We start from the raw sequence: 15,278 nt of genomic DNA on the forward strand, positions 1-15,278 counted from the left end.
AAAACACAGTCATCACCTCCAAAAGTTTCCTCCCCAGCTCTTTCATTATTGTTACTTTTTGTGTGTGATAATAATGTTTAACAAAAGATCTTAGCAAAGATTTCACATAAGATTTAACATAAGATTTTAGCAGATTTTAAATTATACAATATACTATTGTTAACTGTCAGCCCTATGCTGTACAATAGATCTCAAGGACTTATTAATCTTACATAACTGAAACTGCATCTCATTTGGCTAATACCTTTCAGTTTCCTGCTCCCCCCAGTCCCTGGAAACCACCATTCGATTCTCTCTGTTCCATGAGTTTGACTATTTTAGATTCCTCTTATAAGTGGTGTCATGTAGTATTTGTCTTTCTGTGTCTAGAGTATTTTACTTAGCATAATGTCCTCCAGGTTCATCCATGTTATCACAAATGACAAGATTTCCTTCTTTTTTAAGGCTGAATAATATTCAATTGTATGTATACCCCACATTTTCTTTATCCATTCATCTGTCGATGGACATTTAGATTACTTCCATGTCTTGGCTATTGTGAATAATTCTGCAATGAATATGAGAGTGGAAATATTTCTTTGAGATTCTGATTTCAATTCCTTTGGATGTATACCCAGAAGTGGGATTGCTGTGTAGGGGAGAAGGCATTTCCTCTACCTGCTCTGGGTCCTTCTGGCCAGAGAACGAATTAAATTCACGTGAGACAGAATAACAGGAGAAAATTAAACAAAGCTTTATAACATGTATACATGGGAGATGCTCAGCCAAACTGAGCAACTCACCAAAATGGCTGAAGCCACCACCTTAAATATCATCTTCAGCTAAAGACAAAGGAGTATGTTGGGGGTGGGAGAGCATCAATCATGGGACATTACCACACAAGCACAGTAAACAAGAGTCAGGTTATTATTCAGACTTCAGTCCTTGCCTTCCATGTTGATAAGAGTTTCTAGAGATAAGGTCATCCCTCCTTCTTCCTGGTACAGAGAGGAAGACACCTTTACAGACGGAGATTTCCTTTACAAATGTAAATGTCTCTTAACAAAGGATAAGTAAATTCTACTTTTCAGAGTTTCTTTCCTGTCTGCAGTTTTTAAAAGTAACCAGCCCAAAATAATCCTCATGCCAAAGAGACATATCTTGGGGTGGCCAATTCCAGTTCCCTAAAGCTGAATCATATGGCAGTTTTGTTTTTAATTTTTAAAGGAACCTCCATACTGTTTTCCACAGTGGTTGTACCAGTTCACATTTCCACCAACAGTGAACAAGACTTCCCTTTTCTCCGCAATATCCCTAACACTTGCTATCTCTTGGTTTTTCGTTTTTTTGTTTTTTGAGGAAGATTAGCCCTAAGCCAACATCTGCTGCCAATCCTCCTCTTTTTGCTGAGGAAGACTGGCCCTGAGGTAACATCCATGCCCATCTTCCTCTGCTTTATATGTGGGATGCCTACCACAGCATGGCTTGCCGAGTGGTGCCATGTCCACACCCGGGATCCGAACCGGCAAACCCCAGGCCACCGAAGAGGAATGTGCGCCCTTAACTGCTGGGCCACTGGGCCGGTCCCAATCTCTTGTTTTTTTAATGACAGCCATTCTAACAGGTGTGAGGTGATATCTCATTGTGGTTTTGATTTGCATTTCCCTGGTGATTAGTGATATTGAGCACCTTTTCATGTACCTGTTGGCCATTTGTATGTCTTCTTTGGAAAAAAGTTTATTCAGGTCTTCTGCTTATTTTTAAAATTGGATTATTTGGTTTTTGCTATTGAGTTGTATGCAATCCTTACATATTTTGTATCTTAACCTCTTAACAAGTATATGGCTTGCAAATATTTTCTTCCATTTCATAGGTTGCCTTTTCACTTTGTTGATTGTTTTCTTTGCTGTGTAGAAGCTTTTTAGTTTGATGTAATCCCACTTGTTTATTTTTGCTTTTGTTTCCGGTGCTTTTGGTGTCATCCAAAAGACTCTCGATGAGACCAATGTCAAGGAGCTTTTTCTTTAGATTTTCTTCTAGGAGTTTTAAGGTCTCAGATTTTACGTTTAAGTCTTTAAACCATTTGCAGTTAATTTTTGTTAGTGGTGTAAGATAGGGTGCCTCCAGCGCCAGGTAAACTGTCCTGGAGTGGTTGGTTGGGTCCAGATATACCCCCTGACCATCTCTTGCTACACCTTCATCTCCAGCCCCAACCCCTGAGGCTATGGATGGGTTCTGCTGGCATCCAGGTCACTTGGTCAGTTGTTCCTTCTTAGGGCTGAGTTGCAGTAGGTAGGATTGGCCATTTTTCAAACCAGTCCCTTCTGCACCATATCTTGCAGAAATTCCCCTACGTCTGTTGTGTGTGACTGGCCCTTTTCCTTGAGTTCTAGCACAAATACAGTTTTCTCTGTACCTTTGTATTCTGTACTTGTGACAGAGGGAATCTGGGAGTCTGTAAGAGATTAGTTAAGAATGCTGACGTCAACATTATACCCAGATGATTCAGTGGATGGTTCAGAAACTTCTTAAATTTCTGATAGTTTCCCATAAGGCTAGGAATAAAATGCCAGCTCCTTACTGTGGCCTAAGAGAGCCTCCTTCTCTTACCTTATCTCTGACCACTCCCCCTCCATTGTATTTCAGCCACGTTGACCTTCTTGTTGCTCTTTAAACAAGCTAAGCTTATGTCTACCTCAGGAGCTTGTGCAATGTGCTGTCCTTTGTGCCTGGCATCCTATACTCTAAATATTTACATAGCTTATTCATATCATTTTTGTCCCCACTTAAATGTTGGTTCTTCAGAGAAGCCTTCACGATACCTTATCAGAAATAGCCCACACAGCTTCTACACTCTTAAACAGCTTTGTTTCTTCTTATAGCACTTAGATCCTCTGAAACCATATTATTATTTTATTTGTATACTTTTAAAAAATCTGTTTCCCTTTCTAGAATATAAGCTCTATAAGGACAGGGACTCGCATCTGTCTTGTTTCTTGCTCTATTCCCAGAGCCTAGAACAGTAAGTGGACAATAAATTTTTGTTGAATGAATGAGTGAATGAAAACCAATTTACATTTTTAAAAGGTGAGATGGATTCTGGATACAACCCTAGTATTGGGGCTTCTACAGATTCTGGGCAAAGAGAAAAACCTGTGCAAGGTGTGAAGTTTGGGGTTTTAGTGTATGGCTGCTTCTTTCAGGAGACAGTGCCTGAGGCTAGCTGTGGTGCTGAGACCGCAATCTGGGCACCTCGAGTTTGCAGAGACAGGCCCTGCACATCCCTTGCTCCAACCCTGGGACCACGTGCTACAGTGACGATTCTAAATCATACTTTTTAATGTTTTTGAACCTGGAGTGAATCTTATAATGTATGCTTTTAATATACTGCTACTGCTTTTGTTCCTCCTAAAAAGCGGTTAAAACCTAGAGATAATGGTGTGTCTTTTAATATGAGGTCATCTTCAATCAAAGAGACAGTATATTACCAAACTCATTTATAGAACTTTAGATTCATAAAATGTTATAGCTAGTAGGCATTAGAGATCAGACGACCTAGCAGATTTTAAAGACTTTTCCATTTTTTTCTTTTTGTTCCCCCTTAAACCTGGCCTTTTTTGAAGTAAGTCTTTAGAGAAACTATAAACTAACAGGTAAAAACGCAGTGGGGTGGTAGGTAACTCAGCCAACTCACCTCTCCTCCCTGCTGACCTACACTCTAGAAAGAGCTTTCGGAGAGCAGTTTGAAACTTAATGAAAAGATGCAAGCCAGTTCTTTCATCTTTGGCTGGTGCAAAAACTACTATATTAAGTCTTTTTTAAATAACAACTTTATTAAGATATAATTGACTTATAATAAACTGCACATTTGTAAAGTACAACATTTGATGTTTTGACGTTGTATACATCCACGAAACCAAGTCATCACTGCAATCAAGATATTGAACATATCCATCACTTCTAAATGTTTCTTTATGTATGTTTATAAACTCTTCCTCCCCACCTTACCCCACCCCACCTCCAAGCAACACTGATTGGCTTCCTGTCACCATAGGGATTAGTTTGAATTTTCTAGAGTTTTATTTAAATGGAATCATACAATACATACTCTTTTTTTGGTCTGGCTTCTTTCTCTCAGTATAATTATTTTGAGATTCATCCTTTTCATTGCTGAGTAGTATTCCGTTATATGGATATTCCTCAGGGTGCTTATCCGTTTGTTGCTGATGGACATTTGAGTGGTTTCCAGTTTTTAACTATTACAAAGAAAGCTCTATAAATATCCATGTACAAGTCTCCTTGTAGACATATGTTTTCATTTTTCTTGGGATAAATACCTAGAAGTGGAATGGCTGGATCTCATCAAACAATAGGTGTATTTTTAACTTTCCAAGAAGATGCCTACTTGTTTTTCAAAGTAGCTATACCATTTTACATTACCACCAGGAGTGCAAGAGAGTCTAGTTGTTCCACACTCTCACCAACACTTGATATGGTCAGTTAAAAAAGTTTAGCCATTCTAGAGGGAGTGTGGTAGTATCTCATTATGGTTTCAATTTGCCTTTCCCTGATGACTGATAGTCTGGAGCATCTTTTTCTGTGCTTATTGGCCATCTTCCGTGGTGGAGTGTCTATGAAACTACTTATAAGTCTTTTAACCACTTCAGTTTTTTTTCTTGTAAAGTTTCTGCAGTAACGAGAATGTTTTGAAGCATTTTGCACTCCATCTATTCTAAAATTTTGTTGACAGAACTATTCGATAAACAGCACTATGAGTGGGAAGCGAAGAAGATCTTTGTTAACTAACAAAGAAATATCCAAATAGGCTGATATTTATGGCATAAACAGTGACTATTCACACTTATTCAGGCCAGTAGAAGGGAAGGTGAATGGGGGAGATGATGGCATATAATTGGGAGACAGTGGGAGAGGTTGACAGAAAGAAGCTAGCAGGAGAATATTGATTTTGCCTCAACCAAAGTTTCTCTTCCCACACTGTCTATATTATGGGCAACACTTCATGGCCTTTTGTTCACAAAATTTCTTTTCATTATTCTAGATGACTTTTTGTTATTTTATACCAAATATGTTAAGGAGAGGCAGATCCCGGCTCAGCTGCAGAATCTAGCTATAGGCCATTCCTTGTGGTCAGATTGCCAAGAATTGCCAATGATGGACCACTTGATCAGAAATCCATCTGTAGGCAAAAAGAAGTTTATCCATAAACCAGTGTTAACAGATACGAAGTTTTGCATTTTTTAAAAAAAGGACTTTATACAAAAGTGCAGTAATAAGCCTAGAATTTGAACTTGCCTCTCTAGTAAGCAGGTGTAGTGGAGTGAGAAGACTGGCCTAGACTGGAGTTCTGGAGACAGTTTGTCATTGAGTGGAGTGGGTGTGACCCTGGGGAGAGGACTGAAGGGCAAGGGGGGAGTGAAGATGGCATTCAAGCTGAAGAGCGAAGAGCTAGTCATGTAAGGGGGAGGAGATGGAGAACTCCCAGCCAGCTCTCCTCCCATTTCTGTCTTGGACTGTAGGGGAAGGAGCATTTCTGCTGCTCCCACACCCTCTACCCTTCTTGCTAGCTTCTTCCTGAGGGAGAAAGAATTAGTTACTCAAGTGCTCAAAGCACAGGGCAGTTACCAAGCACGTTTTACTAGAATATCAAGTCTCTAAGCTGATGTTCCCCCTTTTGCAATTACAGTCCCCTTAGTGCAGTGTACTAGGTCAGAGCCAGGCAATTCTCTGTTCTACATTTGTGTATAAATTGCATCTGGTCTGTTCCAGATCCTTCCATCACTCCTGAGTGATGGAAGACTTCCTTAGGATTCCAGGCCTAAACAGCATAATCTGATTTGGCTGAACAAAGATCTCTGTACTGGGAGACAATTGGGTGCTTATTTATTAGTTAATAAAAAGGTATTTTATTTTCCATTTGGTTATTGTTCTCATGTGCACATTCGTCAATTAGAAATCCCTGAAAAAGTCTGAATGGTAGGATTTCACCCCTAAACTGAAATTCTGACATTCCCATAATTAATCTTAAACGAGGTCCAAATCCAAAGGGAGCCCAAAAAGAGACAACAATGGTATCCAAGACAGAAGGACTGCAGCTAGGATCAAGGTGACAGGAGAAGTTCAGAGGATAAACAGAAAATGGAAACAGGCTCCCCTTGAGCTTCATCTGTGGATAGAGAGGAAACCGTCATTCACCCATCCACCCATTCATCCATCCATCTGTCCATCCATCCATCCAACCACTCATCCATCCATCCATCCACCCATCTATCCATTCCATCCATCCATCCATTTATCCACTCATCTGTTAATCTACTCATTAACACATTTCTGAGTTCCAGGTACTGGGCTTTAACTTTATGATACAGCAGTAAACAAGTCAGACAGTCTGAAGGAGGATTGGGAAAAAAGGGGTATATGTAAATTTGTCATGAAAAAGAAAAAAAATGAGTCAGAATGGGAGAGATGGCACAGCATTCCCTCCTCACCTCCATTCTTGGAGGATGTTGAAGCTCCTTTAGAAAGAGAAATTAGGACTAGCGCTTACTCATGAGAAAGTTTTAGGGACTCTGGGCATAGGCAGTACTGATTCCAAGATCAGGTGACAAAACAGAGCACAGAGCTGGAGAGAGGGCCCTTGTTTCCAGTTTTTCATAGAACCCAGGACTGACCTGTAAACCTGTAAACCTGTGATCTGTAACGTAGATATTACTAGTGTTCACCAAAATCTCTTCTTCTCCCCTTTCACACACATGAAAGAGCTCTCTGCACCTTTGGGCCCTCTTCCAGTTGAGTGGAGCCATGGCTCTGACCACCTGCACTTGGAAGCAGAGGAGAGCTAGCGAGTAACCATTAAGTCCTCTATCTGGTGAGTGTCTCTTTAAGCCTCCTGCATTAATCAGGGAGGTTTCCTGCTCCTGATGGGACAGCTACAGGACTATGAAAGCTTCCTCAGCCTAAATCACTCAGTTACTACATGGAAAATAGCTGCCCTAAAGGGTTGCCCAGCTCTTTATTAGATTCTGTGTCAGTGAGAAATAAACCTTTGTCATGGTAAGGCATTTGTTCTCACTGAGCCAAAGTCTAGCCTCGCCTGGAGACCTGATAGTTTGGTATGCATTAAAAAATAGTCTCCTTGGCACAGGCACTGCTGATCCCAAAATGGCTACAATAAGCAGAGGCAAGAGAGAGGCCCTTTAGGGTTATTTTGCAGGCAGTGTGGAGTCAGAACAGGAGAAGAAAGACAAGATAGACGCTGTGTGATGAGCGTGGCTAGCAAAGAGCTGTGTGAGCACGTACATGTAACGTACCTTTTTGGAAATTCCCAGAACTATTTGAGTGAAACTTTTAGGGTGTAAAGAAGAGTATGACAACAAAGGGAACAAAGCATTATTTAACATTAGCATGACTTCATTTGTATCCACAGGCTGGTGAGACCTGGTGTCTCTAGGTATTAATTAACTGAGTTTGGGATATCATTTTTGGGGAGAGTTCACGGTTCCAATTCTAGTTGGTAGAACTGATTGTAGTTCTTGTCTTCATCCTTATTCCTTTCTTGAAGAGTAAACTGTCAAATATTGCTCACCTTGCTAGAAATTTCGGGATCTCCCTAGGATTCGGGTCAGACTCTCCTCTAAACTTCCAGGAATACTGAGTTTTCTTGGTGAACGTAATTTGATTTCAGCTTCATAATTTTCTCTTGAAATTGAATACAGACATATTAAGGTTTGCATGCCAAGAGAGACTCAGAAATTTACAGCACGGTTCATTCCGTACATCAAAATTCATGTGACCACTTTCCGAAATCGTGAATTTGGAAAAAAGTTAAGAGCTTTTCATGTGCCCCAAATCAATAATTCAGGAACGTTCAATAATAAGTTGAAAGCATAACTTTCAGTTGCCAACTGGTCAATCCCCAAGTCCAATTTGAGTCTGAGTATCTGTACTTCCTTGAAACTAACAACAATGATTTTATTGTTCCCATAATGTCTCATGTTCAGTTGCTCAGATGTCCTATCATATCAGAAAGAAAACGCAATCTCATGGGCCTCTGGGAAACTGACAAGCTAAGCCTCTCAAAAGCCCTTTGAAGTGATTCAAAACAATTAATCTGGTAGCACTATGTTTTCAAAAGGCTCCTATGACCTAACCAGGTGACTACATGGTTAAATAAATCTAATCTAAATAAAATAAATCTCCATGCTGCTTCTATTTCTCAGTACCATATAAAGCAGCAAGACCAGGGAGAATATTAAAAATCTTGATCACTTCCCCAGCAACAGGGCAGTCACTGCTCACATTTTGCCCACGAGCTACTCACATACCTCTTCTTCCTGGCTGAAAAAAGCCCCTTTTTGTTTGGGGGCTGGGTAGAGAGCCCTTGAAGTCAAGAAAGACAGGCGCCACGCGTCCACAAGGGAATGGATTGTGACTGTGTTTATCTCATTTCCCTTTGCCCGTGAATGTTCTAAGAGCAGGCCTGTGGCCCATATCTCACCCATGAGACAAAGGAGAGGTCTTCTAGGACACTTCCTGAAATTGTTCTTCCTGGAAAAAAAAACACAGAACTTCACAAGGAGAAAGCTTTTCACTCCAGCCCCTACCTTCCTGCTTTGCATGCAGCCCTGTGAGGACTTGTACTTGAAGTGTAGTAGCCATGAGGTGGTAAAAGATGGCAGAACATAAGGATAGAGAAGAGACTGGGTCCTTCATGACATCATCGTGCTGCTGGGACTGCCTACTCCAGACTTCTTGTTAGGTGAGAACCTTGAACATTATTGTTGCTTAAGGCCCTGCTGTTATTTGCAGCCAAATGCATCTTAATGCTACAACCATCTCAGGCACTGAAACTAACCTGCGAAATTTACGTTATTTCCCCAACAGGTGAGGAGAATGTAAAAAAGCACTCCAAACACCTCTTTTAGAGAAATAGACTGAAAACATCATTTTTTCTTTTCATTTGAGCTATCCCATTTTGGCAAGTGAAATCAGAATTTTCATATATAAACTCACCTTATGATTTCCTTATTGGCTAGCGGTTAGAAACTATTAGCTCATGAATGCTTTCTCATGAATGTTAAGAGTTACATTTGCTAACGTAGTTCATTCATATGGGGGAATCCTTGAAGGTAAGGATCAGAGTGGACAAAGAGTTTTGAACAATGGTTGTGAATTTTGAATATCCCACTGTTTGTGGAGCAGCAGTTTGGCCAGCTATCCTCAGAGCAAGACTGAGGACTTTGCCAACACTGTTTCAACGTGGATTAGTAAAAAGAAAAAAATAATAATTTTAGAAAGTAAGGGATGAGTGTCTTCTGGCTTGGGGATCCATATGGAAACATTGATGAGAATAGGTAGACGAAATAACGTGGCCCTCAGTTAAAAATTCTTCAGAGTTCAAAGAAGAGTGCTTCTCACAGGCAAGACAGTCATCCTGTGAGAAGGACAGAAAGCTCCAGGAGACTGGATCTGACTTACAGTCAGCCATGGAGAAGATGAGTCATGGAAAGAACATACTTTACACAAGAAACCCAAAGGCCACAAGACTGGGAGATGGAAATGAACTGGCAGGAGAGATTGGGGAATGAGACTCACTTTGAGGGAGTGAGGACCAGTGTGACCCTCACAATCCTTTCTCCATTTGAGGATCAGTAAGCTCTTGTCAGCAAGATGGGATGGACAGTGAAACAGATTGGGTGTGGCTTTTCTTTTTTTTAATTGATGTCATAATAGTTCATAACATTGTGAAGTTTCAGGTGTACATTATTATTTGTCAGTCACCATATATATGTGCCCCTTTACCCCTTATGCCCTTCCTATCTGGTAACCACTAATCTATTCTCTTTGTCCATATATTTGTTTATCTCCCACATATGAGTGAAATCCTACAGTGTTTGTCTTACTCCATCTGGCTTATTTCGCTTAATATAATACCCTCAAGTTCCATCCGTGTTATTCCAAGTGGGACGATTTTGTCTTTTTTTATGGCTGAGTAGTATTCCATTGTATATGTATACCACATCTTTATCCATTCATCAGTCATTAGGCACTTGGGTTGCTTCCACGTCTTGGCTGTTGTGAATAATGCTGCAATGAACATAGGGGTGCATAAGTCTCTTTGAATTGTGGATTTCAAGTTCTTTGGATAAATACACGGTAGTGGGATAGATGGAACATATGGTATTTCTATTTTTAATTTTTTGAGAAATCTCCATACTGTTTTCCAGTGACTGCACTAGTTTGCATTCCCATCAGCAGTGTATGAGGGTTTCCTTTTCTCCACACCCTCTCCAATATTTGCTGTTTTTTGTCTTGGTAATTATAGCTATTCTAACGGGTGTAAGGTGATATCTCATTGTAGTTTTGATTTGCATTTCCCTGATGATTAGTGATGTTGAACATCTTTTCACATGCCTGTTGGCCATACTTCTATCTTCTTTGGAAAAATGTCTGTTCATATCTTCTGCCCACTTTTTGATCAGGTTGTTTTTTTTGTTTTTGAGTTGTATGAGTTCTTTATTTATTTTGGAGATTAACCCCTTTTTGGATATTTGATTTGAAAATATTTTCTCCCAGTTGGTGAGTTGTCATTTTGTTCATGGTTTCCTTTGCCTTGCAGAAGCTCTTTAGTCAGATGAGGTCTCATTTGTTTATTTTTTGTTTCCCTTGCCCAAGTAGATATGGTATTTGGAAAGATCCTTCTAAGACCAATGTCAAAGAGTGTACTACTGCTGCCGAGACCAGCTAGGCAGCCAGCTGAAGGGGCGGATGGAATTAATAGACAGAATACAACCTATATAATAGACACAATCTATATTATTCAATGGGACAGGGGACCATCAGGCTCAAGGACTGAGGTGAAGTCCCTCTGATCGCCACGTATTTATTTATAGGCAAGGAAATACAAGCATAGGAAGAACTCATGCCAGCAGGGATATGCAAGTCAAAGCTCAGCAGTTCTAGTCTTCCTCCCTCCGTGACGTACCCCAGCCCTATCCAAGGCCATTCCCTTAGGGAGTATCCTAGGAAAAATCAGCAAGTTATGCAGACGGCGTTCCGTTCCTGCAAGGGTCCGGCATTCCTAAGCCCCTTGCCTTCATGCTCGATAAAATACTCCCCTCCAGCCCTTGATTCCAAAGCACAAACAATCTGGTATAGTAATTCATGAGAATCAGCAGATCACATAATTCTCAGCCACCCATTTGTAACTTATTTTTCCCAAGCTTAAAGCCTAGCAAGAATATTGCTATGATCTCCTGCAACATTCTACCTATATTTTCTTCTAGGAGTTTTATGGTTTCACATCTTACCTTCAAGACTGATCGATTTTGAGTTAATTTTTGTGTATGGCACAAGATAATGGTCTATCTTCATTCTTTTGCATGTGGCTGTCCAGTTTTCCCAACACCACCTATTGAGGAGACTTTTCCTGTCTCCATTGTATATTCTTACCTCCTTTGTCAAAGATTAGCTTTCTGTAGATGGGTGGTTTTATTTCTGGGCTTTCAATTCCATTGATCTGTGTGTCTTTTGGTACCAGTACTGTGCTGTTTTGATTACTTTAGCTTTTTAGTGTATTTCAAAGTCAGGGATTGTGATGCCTCTAGCTTTCTTCTTTTTTCTCAGGATTGCTTTAACTATTAGGGGTCTTTTGTTGCCCCATATGAATTTTAAGATTCTTTGCTCTATTTCTGTGAAGAACATCATTGGGATTGCACTGAATCTGAACATTGCTTTAGGTAGTATGGGCAGTTTAATTACGTTTATTCTTCCAATCCATGTTCATGGAATATCTTTCCATTTCTTTACGTCATCATTGATTTCTTTCAATAATGTCTTCTAGTTTTCATTGTATAGGTCTTTCACCTCCTTCATTAAATTTATTCCTACATATTTTATTCTTTTTGTTGTAATTGTAAATGGGATTGTATTCTTGAGTTCTCTGTTAGTTCATTATTACAGTAGAAAACGCAACTTATTTTTGTGAGTTGATTTTGTTTTGGGTGCAGCTTTTCAGGATTTTTTTTTGAGGAAACTATGGTAAGTTGCTGCCAAGAAGGTGTCTCATCCTTGGGCAAGCAAAGTTCTTTAGGAGTCATTTTCTTTTTTTCCAAAATGAGTGTTTTTAATTCAGTTTCAGAAAAAGATGTCAAATGAATTTGGATTATAAAACATGACATTAAGCTTGTTTTTCTGGAAATGCAAGGAAAAATAAAAACCCTTGATAGATTCAACAAAAATTTTCTGGATCTTCTCCCCAAAGCATCTGCTCCAAGAGCCAACTCACCCTCTTTACCTCCCTCTAGCAGTGACAAGCTAATTCCCCTCCATCTGGACCCCTCACTTACTTCTGTAAATAAATGCTTGTGTCAACCATTTTGTTTTGTTGGAGGCTTCTCTGGTGGACCATGCTGTCCTCGGCAAGAGGCTACAGAGGAGTTGGAAAGTTGGGGTAACTTAAGAGTCCTAGTACTTGGGGGCAATTTATAGATGGCACCCTGTGACCCTGCCATTCCAGGACTTACCTCACTGTACTAATGTCCCTTTGTAAGGAGGAAAGCACATCTTACTCACTCACCTTTGTGTCTCCATCTCTCAGCATAGTACAGACACCCAGTAGGCACTCCATAAATGTAAATTGATATGTGAGACATGGCACCTGGTGCCTTTTATAGAACAAAAGTGACCTGTCTTAACGGACTCCTGTGATGCAATCCTGAATTTTCATGTGTGTCTGCCTTAGTGTGAGGATTAATGTATAACAATAGTTTAAGTGCAACAATAAGGGGTTAATTTGGCTGAAACAGTTCTTTTCTTCATTTGGCATTAACTGGTAAAATGAAAGATAATGTGACTCTAATCTCTTCAAAGCCTTTTCTTTTTCAAATATGGGAGTATGTTTCTGCGGATCGGATTGGGGCATTTCAGCTAATAGTTTAGCTAGATCAATAAAGACAAAATCTTGAGTCATCTGAATGAATATTGCTAACATGATTCAGGTGTTTATGCAGATGGGGATAAATTGCTAAGTTTAGATTTATCTATGATTAATTTGTTTGATGTAGTTCCTTGCAGAATAACACACGAACCATGATTTTGAATGTGACAGACACACACCATTGTTTTTCTATAAGTTGAAAAGTATAGATACTTTTTCCTTTACTTGTTCACAGGAGGGAGACTACTCCATGCGTACATTCCAGGAAGAAGATAGAATCCTGCCTCTTTTATCACAAACTTCATTGGATGGGGATCTGGATGGAAGCCAAGCTTCCTTTGCTGAACCCCCACTGGCTATGGATTCTGGAAGTATTGGGGCTGGAAAGGGTTATGGTTGAGAAGGACAAGGGGAATTGCCCAAACATATAGCTAGAAAGAAATCTACACAGACTGGTTGAGTTGTGTTTCAAAAGTATGTGCTGCTGATTGTACAAGTCACCCTGGTCTCAGGTCTCCAGGTTGCAGCAATGCCAGGGCTTCCATCTTTTTCTGGATAAAAACAAACTGGGGTGGAGTACATTCTTTGTCTAACTTGTTGTCACCGCATGAGTGTTGTGGAGGACTCAACTTGTTCATGTTTAAACAAAGCTACACTAACAAAAGACACTAAAAGTCATGTACCAGAAAAATGATCCTTAAAGAGTTTCCTGTTCCTCCCATCCAGACTCTGGGAATGTTCACCTCTCTATTCTTGGTTTCTGTTGAATCATATAATATTTGCCAAAGGCCATCCCAACTACCCAGAGCTACACGGTCAGGCTTAAACCCTCTCACTACTCACCGGGATAACTTGAGAAGAGTTCATTGCTACAGTGTGGTGATCATTCCTTCACTCTCTTTCTGGCCTCTTGGCCTAAAGGCCTAGAACAGGCTGTGGAGCCTCCATGCATGGTGCTCACATCTAGATGATTCCCACTGGCAACACTAGGACAATGCAGTAGTTGCAGCCAGGAGGAGAAAACCCAGCCTTCCTCCTAGAGTAACAGGCAGGGACCACCACCCCCAACACACACTGAAAATAAAACCACAAATTGAGCCAGCCCTGATGGGCTAGTGGTTAAAGTTTGGTGTGCTCACCACTTTGGCAGCCCAGGTTCGGTTCCTGGGCACAGAACCACACCGCTCATTTGTCAGTAGCCATGCAGCTCACATCAAAGAACTAGAACAACTTACAACTAGAATATACAACTACGTGTTGGGGCTTTGGGGAGGAAAAAAAAAAAGAGGAAGATTGACAATACTTGTTAGTTCAGGGTGAATCTTTCCCTGCAAAGCAAAACAAAAACCTCCATAACAACAAAGAAAACAGTAGCTGTGTGGTGGTGCAAAAGGTTCTCTTTGCACTTACCATTCTCTCTGCCTGCAATGCATGTAAGAAAGTTTTTTTACAGGAGTCAAAATCGTACAGCATAACCAACCCTTACTATCTAGATCTCTTTCTTTGTTCCTCTCCTGTGAATTTTCTCCCCTAGTCCCATTTTACTTCTCCCAGTATTCCTTTTTTGTTTGGTGAGGAAGATTGTCCCTGAGCTAACATCCGTGCCAATCTCCATCTACTTTATATGTGGGACGCCGCCACAGCGTGGATTAATGAGGGGTGTGTATGTCCATGCCAGGGATCTGAACCCATGAACCCCAGGCCACTGAAGCAGAGCATGTGACCTTGACCACAACGCCACTGGGCTGGCCTCCCAGTATTCCTCTTTTTTGTAGGCAGTTCCACTGTGGATTCCTTTACTCTTCCTTTCCTTCCCTTCCCTTCTTTCTTTCTGTGTTTCTGTCTGTCTGTCTTCTTTCCTTTCTGTTTCTCTCTCTATCATTCATTTCCTATTACATGTCAGGTACTGTTCCAGGTTCTGGGGACACAACAGTGAATGAAACAGTAGACTCCTGACATTGTGGAGCTTATATTCTGTGGGGGGAGATGGAGGAAAAAAATCCCCAAATTAATAAATAAGGGAATTTCAGGTAATGACAAGAGATTTGAGGGGAATCTAATTGGGTAATGTGACAGATGGGCTGGGGGTAGAGAAGGAACCTACTTTTACACCCTGCTTTAGACAGGATGGACCGTCTGTTGGGGGGCATTAAAAGTGAGTTGAGACCTGAATTAGAGGGAAGATTCAGTCAACAGAAAGACATTCCAGACAGAAAGAATGGCAGAGCAAAGGCCTTGCACTAAGAACCAGCGTAGAAAGTCCAAGGAACTGATAGAAAGCCAGTGTGGTTAGAGCTTAGAGCTTGAGGATGGAGTGGTAAGACACGAAGTCAGAGAGTTCGCA

The 15,278-nt window shown here is 40.6% G+C and overlaps 1 long non-coding RNA gene across 1 annotated transcript in view; it reads left to right on the forward strand.

Annotated features, from left to right (window-relative positions):
• Positions 1 to 15,278, forward strand: part of LOC138920715 (uncharacterized) — a 42,558-nt gene that overhangs the window by 19,524 nt on the left and 7,756 nt on the right. The gene's annotated exons all lie outside the window — the stretch shown is intronic.

This window comes from Equus caballus, chromosome 25 (assembly GCF_041296265.1).
Source record: "Equus caballus isolate H_3958 breed thoroughbred chromosome 25, TB-T2T, whole genome shotgun sequence".
In the NCBI taxonomy this organism is placed as follows: domain Eukaryota; kingdom Metazoa; phylum Chordata; class Mammalia; order Perissodactyla; family Equidae; genus Equus; species Equus caballus.